The sequence below is a fragment of the Saimiri boliviensis genome, chromosome 3 (genome assembly GCF_048565385.1).
Source record: "Saimiri boliviensis isolate mSaiBol1 chromosome 3, mSaiBol1.pri, whole genome shotgun sequence".
In the NCBI taxonomy this organism is placed as follows: Eukaryota; Metazoa; Chordata; class Mammalia; order Primates; family Cebidae; genus Saimiri; species Saimiri boliviensis.
Window position 1 is genome coordinate 160,233,111 of NC_133451.1, and position 13,872 is coordinate 160,246,982.

At 40.3% G+C, this 13,872-nt stretch overlaps 1 pseudogene; it reads right to left on the reverse strand.

Moving 5' to 3' along the window:
* Positions 1 to 416: 416 nt before the first annotated feature.
* On the reverse strand, positions 417 to 730 carry LOC101030728 (mitochondrial import receptor subunit TOM6 homolog pseudogene; annotated as a pseudogene).
* Between the last annotated feature and the right edge of the window lie 13,142 nt (positions 731 to 13,872).

The window sequence follows — 13,872 nt, forward strand, 5'->3', positions numbered from 1 at the left end:
CCTCCTATGGGTGCATACAGGATAAAGCAGTCAAAAAAACAGTGCAAAAATCCTGTTCCATTCAGAACTTCCCAGTTTAAAAATTACTTCTAACTTAACACTCACAACAATTCTGTGGAGTGGATATTGTTCCAGTTCTGTGTGTGTGTGTGTGTGTGTGTGTGTGTGTGTGTGCGCGTGCAGTATTTATTTCAAATGTTTGTTAAAACAGCATTTTTCATTTCTCAGGACAAGAACAAAATCACCCCCTGGAGAAGCTTAGGAACTTTGTACAGAACTTCACAGAACAGAGGCAATACTTTAGCTTAAACCTGTCTGCTGACCAGAGCATGGAATTCTGTGTGGACTCAAGGAACAAACGGAAACTAGGCAGGGATAAGGAAAAGGAAGTGCCCATCGGAATCAAACTTCAGCTGCCATCAGGGCACATCTTGTGATGGTCACACATTGTAGGCTGTTTTTTGGAAGGTTCAGGTTCAGCACAGGATTCCATTTGTCTACTTGGCTACACCCCTGGCTGACGTGCCATGAGGTCAATGTCACTCAAGTTCCTGGGCAGCCAAACTCCCGCAGCAAAGAGTCCCAAACTGAGGATCAAGTTCCTCCGGAAGTCATTCCTATCAGTGGCAAAACGGTAGACGCCCGGAAGCCAATCTCCCACGTTGTCCGGTATTTTGGGGGTTTCATTAGCAGAGCCGGCAGCGCTCACTGGGACCCCGCTGGAAGCCATAATAGGCTTTTTTTTTTTTAGACAGAATTTTGCTCTTTTTGCCCAGGATGGAGTGCAATGGCATGATCTAAGCTCACTGCAACCTCTGCCTCCCAGGTTCAAGCAATTCTCCTACCTCAGCCTCCCGTATAGCTGGGATTATAGGCGCATGCCACCATGCCCAACTAATTTTGTATTTTTAGTAGAGAAGGGTTTCACTATATTCTCCAGGCTGGTCTTAAACTCCTGACCTCAGAAGATCCACCCGCCTTGGCCTCCCAAAGTGGTGGGATTACAGGCGTGAGCCACCGCGCCTGACCCTGTTCCAATTCTTAACCAAAAAAGGTGAGATGAACACAATTAGAATGTGGATTCTGGAAGTGACAGACTGGGTTTTGATTTCTGGCTCCGCCACTCACTGGGTGAGTCCTTGAGGAAGTGACTTACTTACGGTTCTGTTCCCTCATATGAAATAGGGTCCTCACAGGACATACCACACAAAATTGCCCTGAGGATGGAATGAAAAGTACATAAAAGCTTTCACCATGGAGTCTGCTAACTCATGTTTAACACTCTTGCTCTTTCCTTTCTTACTCCACAGGGGTTTCCTTGAAGCTGTCTCCAATTCACTCCTCTTGGATTCAGTCACGACCTGTCCCTTTCTTTCTAGCTAGCTTTATGATTATTTTCTGAATAGTGTGAATTTCTGCTTCTCTATCTCTGTGAAGTTACAAAGTCTGTAATTTTTTAAAAATTATGTTTAAATCTGTTTTTATGGTGGTAAAATGTAATATATATAACATACAATTTGCCATTTTAAATGTACAATTCAGTGGGATTAAATACATTCACAACATTGTGCAGCCATCACCGCTCTGTTTCCAAAACTTTTCCATCATCCTGAAACTCTCTACTCATCAAGCAACAATGCCCGTTTCCCTTTCCCCCACTCCCTTGGTAATCTTTAATCTAGGTTCTGTCTCTGAACTTGCCTGTTCTAAAGTGCCTCATAAAAGTGGAATCATATGTACCCAAAATAATTGTTTTTTTACAAATAGAAATCATAAAATATTCCTTTCATGTCTGGGTTCTTTCATGTAGCATGTTTTTAAGGCTCATCTATGTTGTTGTGTGTATCAGAATTCCATTCGTTTTTATGGCTGAGTAATATCCATTGTACGGATAGACCTCATTTTGCTTAACCAGTCATCTGTCAATAGGTACGTGGGTTGTTTCAGTCTTTTGGCTATTGTGAATAATGCTAACATTAGTGTACGAGTTTGGGTTTGAGTCCCTGTTTTCAGTTCTTTTAAACACAGACCTAGGAGTGAAATTGCTGGTCATATGGTAACACTAAGTTTAATATTTTGAGGAACTGCCAAAATATTTTCCACAAGGGAGGCACCATTCATATTTCACCAGAAATATGTGAGGGTTCTAATTTCTCCACATCATTATCATTTGTTATTTTCTGATTTTGTTTTGTTAACTTGTTTCAGAATAGCCCATTCAACTGAGAATGATAGTAAGAGGAGTTTAAAAAGAAGCCCATGAGTCATTAGGGAATAACTCAAGTGAGTGTTTCTCATTTAGGTTTTGATCTGTATTTCCCTAATGTTGAGCATCTTTTCATGTGTTTATTGGCCTTTTGTATATCTTCTTTGGAGAAATGCCTATTCAAGTCTTTTATCTATATTTGAATTGAGGTTTTGTTGTTGTTGAGCTATAGGAGTTCCTTATATATTCTGGATACTAATCCCTGATCAGGTATGTGATTGGTAAATATTTTCTTCCATTATTTGGTTTTCTTCGTTCTCTTTATAGTATCTTTGGATGCACAAAAGTTCTTAATTTTGATGAAGTCTCATATATATTTTTTCTTTTGTTGCCTGTGCTTCTGTTGACATACTTAAAAAACCATTGTCAAATTCAAGGTCATGAAGATTTTTCCTAGATTTTCTTCTAAGAGTTTTATAGTTTATGTCTTAAATTTAGGTCTTTGGTTCATTTTGACTTAATTTCTGTAAATGGTATAATTAAGGGTCCAACTTCATTGTCTGCATGTGGCTATTCAGTTTTCCCAGCACCATTTGTTGACGAGGTGATCCTTTCCCCATTGAATGGTCTTGTCTTTCTTGTCAAAAATTAACTGACTGTTATGTTGCTTAACAACAGGGATACGTCCTGAGAAATGGTTATTAGGCAATTTCATCATTGTGGAAACATCACAGAGTGTACTTACACAAATCTTACACACCCAGCTTATACAGTATAGCTATTGCTTCTAGGTTCCATATCTGCACAAATGTTACTCTACTGAATACTGTAGGCAACTGTAACACAGGTAAGCATTTGTGTATCTAAACACATCTAGATGAGAACCTCTGATCTAGGTTCTGTCTCTGAACTTGCCTTTCCTAAGTAGCTCATAAAAGTAGACTCATATGTACAGGAAATACGGTAAAGGTACAATAAAAATATAGTATAAAAGATTAAAATGGTACACCTGTATAGGCCACTTACCATGAATGGAGCTTGCAGGGTTGAAAATTGCTCTAGGTGAGTCAGTGAGTGAGTGGTGAGTGAATGTGAAGGCCTAGATTTACTTTACATTACTGCAGATTTTATAAATGCTGTACACTTAGACTACACTTTTATAAAATACATTTTTCTTTCTTTAACAAATTAACATTAGCTTATTGTAACTGTTTAATTTATAGCTGTTTCAATTTTTTAAATGTTTTGATACTTTTGTAATAACTTAGCTTAAAACACAAACACATTTGCCAGTGTGGTGGCTTATGCCTGTAATCCCAGCCCTTTGGGAGGCTGGTTCATGAGGTCAGGAGTTTGAGACCAGCCTGGCCAACATGGTGAAAACCCTGTCTCTACTAAAGATACAAAAAATTAGCTGGGTGTGGTGGCACCTGTAATCCCAGCTACTTGGGAGGCTGAGGCAGGAGAATCGCTTGAACCCAGGAGGCAGAGGTTGCAGTGAGCCAAGATTATGCCATTGCACTCCAGCCTCTGCAACAGGGCAAGACTCTGTCTCAAAAAAATAAAAATAAACACATTATACAAAAATAGTTTCAAAATTAGTACAAAGTAGTTTCAAAAATAGTTGTGCAAAGAGTTTTTTTTTAATATCCTTATTCTGTAAGCTTTTTTTCTATTTTTTACATTTTTGTTTTAACTTTTTACACTTAAAAAAAAACTAAGCCGGGCGCGGTGGCTCAAGCCTGTAATCCCAGCACTTTGGGAGGCCGAGGCGGGTGGATCACGAGGTCGAGAGATCGAGACCATCCTGGTCAACATGGTGAAACCCCGTCTCTACTAAAAATACAGAAAACTAGCTGGGCGTGGTGGCGCGTGCCTGTAATCCCAGCTACTTAGGAGGCTGAGGGAGGAGAATTGCCTGAGCCCAGGAGGCGGAGGTTGCGGTGAGCCGAGATTGCGCCATTGCACTCCAGCCTGGGTAACAAGAGCGAAACTCCATCTCAAAAAAAAAAAAAAAAAAAACTAAGACAAAAATGCTTTCTTTATATTCTTATTCTGTAAGCTTTTCTCTATTTTTAATTTTTTAATTTTTTTAACTTTGTAAATATCAAAACAACAACAACAACAACAACAACAAACCAAGGCACACACACACATTAGCCTAGGCCTACATAGGGTGAGGATCATCAGTATCGCTGTTTTCCCTTTCACATCCAGTCCTGCCAGAAGGTCTTTGGGGCAACACACATGGAGCTGTCGTCTCCTGTGATAACAATGCCTTCTTCTGGAGTACCTCTTGAAGGACCTGCCGAAGGCTGTTATACAGTTTTTTTTTTTTTTTAATAAGCAGAAGGAGTAAACTCTAAAATAATAATTGAAAAGTATAATAAATACATAAATCAGTTACATAGTTTTTATTGGCAAGTACTATGTACTGTACATAATCATATGTGCTATACTTTTATGACTGGCAGCACTGTAGGTGTGTTTGTTTATTTATACCAGCATCATCACAAACACGTGAGTAATGTCATGACATTATGACATCACTAGGCAATAGGAATTTTTCAACTCCATTACTTTATTATTATTATTGAGATGAAGTTTTGCTCTTGTTGCACAGGCTGGAGTGCAATGGCACAATCTTGGCTGACTGCAACCTCAGCCTCCTGGGTTCACATGATTCTCCTGTCTCAACTTCTTGAATAGCTGGGATTACAGGCACCTGGTACTACGCCTGGCTAATTTTTGGTATTTTTAGTAGGGACAAGGTTTCACCCTGTGGGCCAGGCTGGTCTTGAACTCCTGACCTCAGGCGATCTGCCCACCTCAGCTTCTCAAAGTGCTGGGATTATAGGTGTGAGCCACCGCACCTGACCCCGCTCCATTATCTTATAGGACCACTGTTGTACGTGCAGCTCATCATTGACCAAAGCATCATCATATGATGCATGCCTATATATGTGAGGATTTATTTCTAGAAGCACCATTCTATTCCTTTGGTCTATATGTCTGTCTCCATGCCAGCACCACACTGTTTTGATTACTGTAGCTTTGTAGTAAGTTTTGACATTGGGAAATGCGAATCTTCCAACTTGTTCTTTTTCAAGATTGTTTTGGTAGTCATCATTTTTATGCAGGTGGACTTGAGTATGTGGTAGATACATTCAGGAGAAAAAGGGAAACTCAAAACTCAGGTTATCTCACAGTTCTCCACCTCTGGCAAGATCCCACTCAATGTGTTTGGTCAGATTGGTCCACCCTGCACTCTTAGCAGGGTATTGTAGCTTGTGGTCAAATTACAGCTAAATGCACATGGCATATGGCCCTGTAATTAAGGGATGTATGAAAACTCCAACAGGGTACAATATTGGAAACAGCAATACACAAAGGGACCAGCATCAGAACTCTAGTCCTGACTCTACACTTAATAGCAGTGGGCCTTAACAATTCTCTTAGCTCTCTAAGGCTCTGTTTACTCATGCTTTTATTTTCATTGATCTGTAAAATGGGGATTATACTGCCTGCTCTGCCTACCTCACAGAGATATATTGAGGCTCAAGTGACATAAAGTGTGTGAACAGGTTTTAGTGTACTGTGAAGCACTCTAACACAGAAGCTATTATCGTTCACACAACTATTGATCATCCATCCCAAGAGCTATCAAGCGTCTGGTCAGGTCTTTGATAACTGTTAAGTGGAATTTTCTGGTCATAGAAGTTCACAGATACTCCAAGTTTCATCAGTAAGAGTTTGTCTGGTTTTAGTTGACAGCTTCTTAACCCATCACACTTCATGTCAACAACCAAGAGGAAGTGGTGCTCTAAAATACACTGTTTAAATCCGTCTATTTCACACAGCCCAGGGTGAGGACCTTGTGAGAAGCCCGGAAGCCTGTGAGAGATGAAACTCACAGGCATCTGGGAAAGCCTCTCATTCTATCTTCCAAACCTGAAAGGAAATATACTATTGTTGATTCATTTATGAGATTGCCTTCGGCTGGTGAAACAGCAAGGGCTAGTCACAACAGGAGGGCCTTTTAAAAAAACAAAATAAGCGAAAACAACAAAAGCCCTCCCCATTAGCTGTTGGTTTCACTTATAAGCAATTGCCAGGACTCTGGCAGCCGTCGTTTTGGGGCCCTCTTGACAGGATTCACACACAATCCACAGAAGGTAGAAAGAAATCTCTTCATCTCTGCATGTTAATTAAGGAGGACAGATGGCCCTGTGATTATTCAACCATATGTAGGTCAAGACTAAATGAATTAATAAGCAACTTAATTCTCAGCCGCCTCCAAGAGCTTCTGAGGCATCTACGAACAAACAATTGCTGTAGTATCCTGGGAAACAGGAGATGCGGGCAGGGAGAGAGATTAAATTTCCCTCATTGCACACTAAGTTCCTCAGCCTAGGAAAGGACATCTTAGTCTCTCTACCACACATTGTCTTCCATGCAATATTTGGGATGTTAAAATGAGTCAAAATTTATCTTTGTTATCCAGGTATATATTGTGTAACTGCAGCCATGGGGTCTCTTTTGTAAAAAGTTAAGCTTAATTGATTACTTTAGGACTGAAAAGCAAAGAAAGTAGAGCCTAGAGCCATAAAGAGAAATGTAACAAGGTGAGCAGCACATGCTGGGGCCAAAGGAGGAGTCAGAAAACAAGTTCTGAAAAGGCTTAGAGGAGCATGAAGCTGCTGCTGCTGGAACTGCCAGAGCTAGAGCTCGATCTGGACCTGAAGAGCCCACTGGGGAGCAAAGGGGATCATGACTGTTTTGAGTACAAAAGGTAGGAAACTGGGCAAGGCATGCAAGGGGCCGTAATCAAACCAGTGTCAGCAGAGGTGACAGATGATGCAAGAGAAATGTGAGGGATCAGCTGGCACAGGTGATCGGCAGCAAGGAGAGCCCCGGAAGGCAGCAGTGCTGGCTGCTTTCAGGAGAAACCAGTCTGTCCTCCTCCCAGTGTTCCTGCCAGAGTGCACAGAATAGAAATCTAAAACCCGTCAGGCGTTTGTATTGGAAAAAGTATTTCTTCCCTCCTCCCCGCTGCTCCCATCTCTTCCCCCCGTGTGAGGGATTTATGAAACTGGCAGAGGAACCGAGCTGCCCTGCTCAGCTCCTCTCTCCCTTTCTCTTACTGAGTGTAACTCCCTGTGGAACTGACTGATTTTCCCTCATCTCTTCTTCCTCTTCTAAGTGTTAAGCTGGCTGCCTCTAACGAGAGGCCTGCATTTGTCCAGCTGTCTCTGGATGGCAAGTTTAATTATCTGAGCAAAAGCCTAGGTATTAAACCCAGTTGTCAAATCCAGCATTAGTGGTAGTGATGGCTATTTTGCTCCCTGTCTGACTCCTGGGTATATCTGATTTGTTGCAGCACATTGAAAGGGAACAAAGGGGGGCATAATTTATTACCTCCTGCTTAAAATCCCAACATCCACAAGTCCAGAAGGGATGTACATAGATACTGCATTGTTTGTCCTTTTAACAAAACCAAATGCTTTTGCACCACACGTTGTCTTCTATATGGCATTTGAGCTGTTAAGACCGGTAAACAGCAATAGATATTAGTTTCTCAGCCTTGTAAAGTTTAGGAACTTTCTTAAAAAATTCTTTTAAAAAATATGCATATAATACAAAATTCAAAAGGTGATGGGATAAAAATTCTCACTCTCATATAACTCTTTCCACAGGCAGCCATTATTATCGCTTTGTTATTTATCCTTGTAAGGATATTTTTTGTACACAATATGAACATATTTGTGTATTTTTTAACCAAAAAGTAGAATTCTAGACAAAATGCTGTGTGCCTTGCTCTTTTTAGTTAATATATCTTACAGATTGCTCCTTAAGAAATACTCAATTCTTTCTTTTTTTCCTTCGATCCTTTTTTTTTTTTTTTTTTTTTTTTGAGACAGAGTTTCGCTCTTGTTACCCAGGCTGGAGTGCAATGGCGCCATCTCGGCTCACCGCAACCTCTGCCTCCTGGGTTCAAGCAATTCTCCTGCCTCAGCCTCCTGAGTAGCTGGGATTACAGGCACACACCACCATGCCCAGCTAATATTTGTATTTTTAGTAGAGATGGGGTTTCACCATGTTGACCAGGATGGTCTCGATCTCTTGACCTCGTGATCCACCCGCCTCGGCCTCCCAAAGTGCTGGGATTACAGGCTTGAGCCACCGTGCCCGGCCAAGTTAGAGGAGGCGTCCCTGGGTGGGCTCAAACCACCAACCTTTCGGTTAAGGCCTTTCTTTTTTTTAATAGAGATGGGGGTTTCACCATGTTGGCCAGGATGGGCTCGATCTCTTGACCTCGTGATCCGCCTGCCTTGGCCTCCCAAAGTGCTGGGATTACACGTGTGAGCCACCTCGCCCAGCCAGGAATATTCCATTCTTTCTTATCAACTGTTGAGCTGTCATATTTCATGGAATTCCATTATATGGCTATACAATTAAAATTAACCACTCTTGGCAGGGCACAGTGGCTCACGTCTGTAATCCCAGTACTTCGGGAGGCCGAGGCAGAAGGATCACCTGAGGTCAGGAGTTCGAGACCAGCCTGGCCAACATGATGAAACCCTATCTCTACCAAAAATACAAAATTCGCTGGATGTGGTGGTGGTAGCGGGCGCCTGTAATCCCAGCTATTTGGGAGGCTGAGGCAGGAGAATCACTTGAACCCGGGAGGTGGAGGTAGCAGTGAGCCGAGATTGCGCCATTGCACTCCAGCCTGGGCGACAGAGGGAGACTCTGTCTCAAAGAAAAAAAAATTAATCACTCTTATTGACAAATACTTAGTTGTTTATAATCTTGTGCTATTTAAAGTAATGACTATATGAGTAGTTACATCTTGGCACACAGGTGCAAAGATTTATTTGCAGGGTAAATTCCTAGAAATGAAATTGCTAGCTCCAAATGGCAAATGTACTTAAAATTTTGAAAGATATTGCTAAATTTTTAAGGTTTTGTACCGATTTATACTCCTACCAACATTGGCTACTGTTTTTCAAAACATGGTTCTCTTGTGACTTTCTCTGATCCCTTCCTAAATATAAGAACTCTAACAACAAATCTGAATTTTAAGGTGGCTCATGAAGGAATAGAAAGGTCAGGCAATGCGAGGTATTATTTTAAGGACATCTGCCCTGTTTAGCATGCATGAACTTTGACAGTTCCACAGCCTTCCCTGTCTTCTGCTCCAGCCATGCCTGCTAGTGTTCATCTGCTGTTTCAATAGGTACACACTGTAATCAGAGGTATTAGATAAAGAAATTGCTAACTTAATGTCTTGATTTCTCCCAAGAATTTAAAAGAATTAAAGGAAACAAGCACAGGTGGTAGTTGACCTGGTTAACTCTGGTACCACTTTGGATCTACTTAAAATAGGAGTCACGTGGAACACAAGGAAGAGGTTCATAAAGCATGTGCTGCAACTTAGTGTACGTATAAAATAATTACACCCACTTAAAAGCAATCTTTTGAGTGCCTTTGAAATATGAGAGTTATTTTCATTGCATGGTAGTTAGAACCAAGGCAAGTTAAAGCAAATGGATGCTTTCTTCTCACTTTTCCTTTATGTACAGCCTCGCCAGGCTTTCCAAGTGTCCTCCAAAATAGGGTCCCTTCCAGTATCATTTGCCAGGTAACAGAACTGCTTCTCTTGGCTCAACTACATGTTCTAAAATTATCCTTTCTCTCCCAAATAAGTTCTTTCCCCTCTGTACCTAATTTTTTTAATCTACTCTCAGAAATATGGGCTCTGATGAATTAATTTTCACCTGAGTGACTAATTTTTCCTTCCTAGAAGTACTTAAGATTTTTAATAGCAGTATGGGTTAGTGCCAGGTAGCACTTCACATGTATTTTCATTTAATTTATTGAAGCAGAATAAGGACCAATGAGTTAACCTACCTTGCCCAGTCCTACAGCAAAAACATAGTCTGATGCAGAGCTACTGACTCCAAAGCATGCGCTTCCCCCTCTTGTCAGTGCATTTACATGTTTTTGTTTGAAAACCTCCCAAAACAATTTTCATAAACTATGTATCTCTCAGGAAGCTTTGACGTCTAAATTTTTCATCATTTTAAATAGTTGCAAAGGTCATAATTTCCAGCATATTATAAATTTCATTTTAAGTGAATCCAGTGAAATCCAAATATAACATTTGGATCTATTTTTAAAGTATATGAAAAAGTTATTCTTTAACATTTAGAAAGCTTACATCTTTCCTTTTTCTCCTTGAGCTTGTGTTTCTATCCCATTTTTATTATGATTGACTACCACATATATAACAATAAAAATAAGTGCGTAATTTAAAATTGTGTTTATTTTACTTTAAGTGGTTCTGGCTGATACAATTTTTTCTTCTTGAGTTACTACAAATATTAATACAGAATTGATTGAGACAACAAAAATATATATACATGTTTTAGTGATTATTAAACATAAGTAGTAGATGTGTCATCACTTAAGATAATGTTAGCTACTGTAACAGATAAAGTACACATCTTGTGGCTTACTATAATTAAAAGCGATGTCTTGCTTTAATGTAGAGTCCCCAAAAGGACTAGGTGGTGATTCAGGGACACTTCTTAGGGCTCTGCTGTTTTCAGCATATGGCTTCTGTGCAGCTGAAGAAGCAAAGAATGAGCATGAAGAGGGCACATGGCCAGGTCTAGAAGTGGAGCCCCTTACTTCGTCTGCTTTCCAATAACCAGAACCGATTATACTGGCAAACCTGAAAGAGCAGGAGGACAGGAATGCAGTCTAGCATTCTAGAAATGGACTGGGTAAACAGCTCGACAGTCTTGGCCACTGATTTCCTGGAAATGCATGTCTTGAGAAAAATCATGATATAACTTTTAAAATAAATCTAATGAAACAGAATGTTTTAGTCTACGAAAAACAAATTTAGCAGCTATTTTTAAAATAATATGTTTTGTAAATAAAGTTAAAAATTTTGAAGATTTTAGAAGACGAGGACACGTACTAATTGTAATGCATATTTTACATGATTTGATAAAAATCTGTTCTAATTCCCTCATTGAATAATACACTGTACACTAGCCACAATATATAAAGCTTTACCCATAAAGTAAAATTTATAAAGAATAGAAATTTAGCAAGTCTTGCAGGTTTATGATAGCTCAACAAATTATGAAAATTTCACCTATGCGTGGCCCATGACAGCTTGCATGTGTCTACAGTAGTATTTGGGATAGGTCGGACAATGCCTTTCTTTTATCAAGTGGAGAAAAAAACTTGTGTACTTCAGGCTGGTCTCGAACCCTTGACCTCAAGTGTTCCTCCCCCTTGGCCTATGAAAGTGCTGGGATTACTGGCATGAGCCACTGCACGCGCCGCCCCCCCACCCCCTCGCCTGCCCAGGAGTTTCTAAAGGTGGGAGTTTTTGACAAACCGATTATATATTTTGATGCCTTCCCTTGGCCTTTAAAGTAGACTATATCCTCTGTTTCACTCACTAGAACTTTTAACACAGTAGTACTAACAACAAAGCTTTGTTCCGGATCAAGTATTCCCCAAAGATAACACAATAATCATCCTGAATTGATTGTGTAAAGCTTTAAAAAACAAAGCTAGTATGTTTGGCTATAACAATATTCCAATCTCATATATAGTTCCACTTCTTGGATGATGGCTAGGAGGATTTTTAGTTACATTCTACCTTCTATCAGTTTTCACTCTTTTGGGAGTCTGAGGCAGGCAGTTCAAGACCAGCCTGGCCAACATGATGACACCTGTCTCTACTAAAAGTACAAAAATTAGCCGGGCGTGGTAGTGTGCACCTGTAATCCTAGCTACTGAGGAGGCTGAGGCAGGAGAATTGCTTGAAGCCACAAGGCGGAGGTTGCAGTGAGGCAAGATTGCACCACTGCCCTCCAGCCTGGGTGACAGACCAATACTGTCTCAAAAAATAAAATAAAATAGGCCAGGTGTGGTGGCTCACGCCTATAATCCCAGCACTTTGGGAGGCTGAGGTGGGTGGAACACGAGGTCAAGAGATCGAGACCATCCTGGTCAACAAGGTGAAACCCCGTCTCTACTAAAAATACAAAAATTAGCTGGGCATGGTGGCGCGCACCTGTAGTCCCCGCTACTCGGGAGGCTGAGACAGGAGAATTGCTTAGAATTGCCTGAACCCAGGAGGTGGAGGTTACGGTGAGCCGAGATCGTGCCGTTGCACTCCAGCCTGGGTAACAAGAGCGAAACTCCGTCTCAAAAAAAAAAAAAAAAAAATTAAAATGAATAGGAAATAAGATAGTTGAAATGGAAAAATATGAAAAGTATGAAAATCTTCAGGACAGTCATTAGAGATTTGTTCTAGGAAACTGTGCCCATATGCTTTAAAGTGAATATAATGGTATCAAGTTCATTTCAATATATTCATACACCAGGTCAAAAATTGTATGTAATCACAAACTTTAAGGTCTTGAAAATAAATTTTTATTCAATAGCTAAATACTACCTAGAATATGAGAACTTCCATCCAGGCTTTCTTGAAACCTATACTGTAATCTTTAACATAATAGGCCAGCCACAGTGGCTCATGCCTGTAATCCCAGCACTCTGGGAGGCCGAGGCAGGCAGATCGATTGAGGTCAGGAGTTTAAGACCAGCCTGGCCAAGCTGGCGAAACTCCATCTCTACAAAAATGAAAGATTAGCTGAGCATGGGGGTGTGCCTCCCACTTACTCCGTAGGCTGAGGCACGAGAGTCACTTAAACCTGGGAGGTGGAGGTTGCAGTGAGCCAAGATCTCGCCACTGTGTTCCAGGCTGGGTGACAGAGTGAGACTCTGCCTCAAAAAAATAAAAATAATCAAACATGTATTGTTTATTAAAATGTAGAACAACAAGAAAGCAGGCTGAAGATCAAGATAATCTGGTGGTCTGAGAAGTTACCTGCCTTCCCTGAGACCTGGATAAACCAGCTTTTTGCCTTCAGTGGTGGGCAGACAGACACCAATGTTATTTGCTATTTCTACAATGCTTATTAGGAATGTCTGACTATTGGAGGCAGGTCTCAATATAAGTAGAGGAAAAAGCTGGTACATATTTACCTGTAATAAAACTGACTTAAAGAGCATAAAAGACAACTTCTCTTGGTGGGAGATAAATTTTTGTTAACGTTGTTATCTAAAAGTTATTAAAATTTCCCAGGGCAGAAAAAAGTAGATTAATTCCCATGAAGATTTAAAATTATGTTCACAGCCTACTGGAGAAAATACCTTGGGACATAATTTGTCCAGTGCTTAGCCCTAATAATAGCTCATGTTTACTAAGTGCTTACTGTACACTAGGCACTATGTTACGTGCTGTGTATTTATTCTTCGGGACACTATGAGGTAAGTGTAATTTTGTAGATAAAGGACTGTAACTTAGTGAGAGGGGCCAGGATTCAACTCATGTTTCAAACAAATAAGCTGTCTCTAGAGCAGCAGTTAACTAAATTTTGGCTCTCACAGACCCTTTCCCTTAAAGTCTATTCATTGGCTCATTAAAATAAGTCTCACCTCAGATTATACTTAAAGGCATTCAACTGGAAACCAAAATGCTAACATTAAGCATTACAGTACTGTGATAATGTTTGTGTTACAATAAAAGTCTAATGAATCTTAAAATACACTGAGAAAGGTACTCAGTT